General features: G+C 52.8%; 1 protein-coding gene across 3 annotated transcripts in view; it reads left to right on the top strand.

Moving 5' to 3' along the window:
• GLT1D1 (glycosyltransferase 1 domain containing 1) overlaps nt 1–1,210 on the top strand; it is an 83,289-nt gene that overhangs the window by 629 nt on the left and 81,450 nt on the right. The gene's annotated exons all lie outside the window — the stretch shown is intronic.

The raw sequence follows: 1,210 nt of genomic DNA, 5'->3' as shown, positions 1-1,210 counted from the left end.
ATGACCTTTCCCAATTTACTTCCTCTCTGCGGGTCTGTTTCCTTATTAAAGGAGCAGCATGGCCCAACCCCCACCCCCCCCAAAATGTCTCCGGGCTCCCGAGGACCAGCAGAGGATAGATCCGCCTTCTGGAATTTACTGAAAACTTGGCCATTAGGCTTCCATCGTCCTGGTCCATCCGGGGTCTAACTAGGGGCAGGACCGTCTCCCCTCTAGGGGACACGCAGTGCCCGGGACTCTGGGGAGCACATTCCAGAAGGGGAGAGAGGCACAGGACAAGGGACTAGAAGGGAAGGAGGTCATTTCAGGTTGGGATTAGTGAGGCAGGTGCAGGTGACACCCAGGGTAACCTTGAAAAGGCAGTGGTGAAAGCAGGCAACCACTCAGGTCTGCAAGAAAGGGGTGATAAGCTCAGGTGACCCACCTGAGAAGCTGCTAGAAGGCCATGGCCCCTGGGATGTACCTAGCATGGGGCGAGAGATAGAAGCTGAGCTCCGGGCTGGGTCTGGGGGGCCCTGCACACAAGGCGGGGAGCACCGTGTGTGCCAAAGGAACTTGGGAAATGCTGGTTAGTTCACGTTTTACAGCTCATCTAAACTATGGATACAAGCCCCACACGTCAGTAGCGCTGAGGCTGCTGTCGGTGGGCAGGAGACAAGCTAGAGAGCCGGGCGGACCCCTTCGATTTTGTACTCAGAATGGAACTAAAGCACAAAAGGCCATAGGTTTATGTATCCTGGGTGATGGCTTTGGCTGCAGTGTGGAGGGTGGATTAGGATGGTGGAAAGGAGATAAGCATTTGGATGTAACTTATTTAGGAAGTAAAATCGACAGGGCTTGGCGATCGAATGTGGGGACTGAGGGAGAGAAAACCCATGGCTTCCTTCATTATGGAGGGACAATAAAACAGGAAAACCGTGAGGTCTTGCATCTAAAAATAGTGGTCTTTGTTATAAGCCCGGGCCTTCAGCATTTCTTTGGAAGATGAAGGTGATAGAAAGAAGTGATGGGGGTTATTGGTGACCTGTAACTTGAGAGGCAAAGCTGTCTTGTCGCTGGCCCGAAACCCACACCCCAAGGCATGTCAGAGGTCCTAATAAGGCGCCTCCTCTCTGCAGCTGCCTGCTGAGCGGGCTGAATCTTAGCAATCTACAACAGAGGATTTGCCTGTTAGCATGCGAGATTTCAGAAAGAGTGCCTGGGGTTTGAG

This window comes from Tamandua tetradactyla, chromosome 5, assembly GCF_023851605.1.
Source record: "Tamandua tetradactyla isolate mTamTet1 chromosome 5, mTamTet1.pri, whole genome shotgun sequence".
NCBI classification, from domain to species: Eukaryota; Metazoa; Chordata; class Mammalia; order Pilosa; family Myrmecophagidae; genus Tamandua; species Tamandua tetradactyla.
This window is presented reverse-complemented; position numbering and strand designations above follow the sequence as displayed.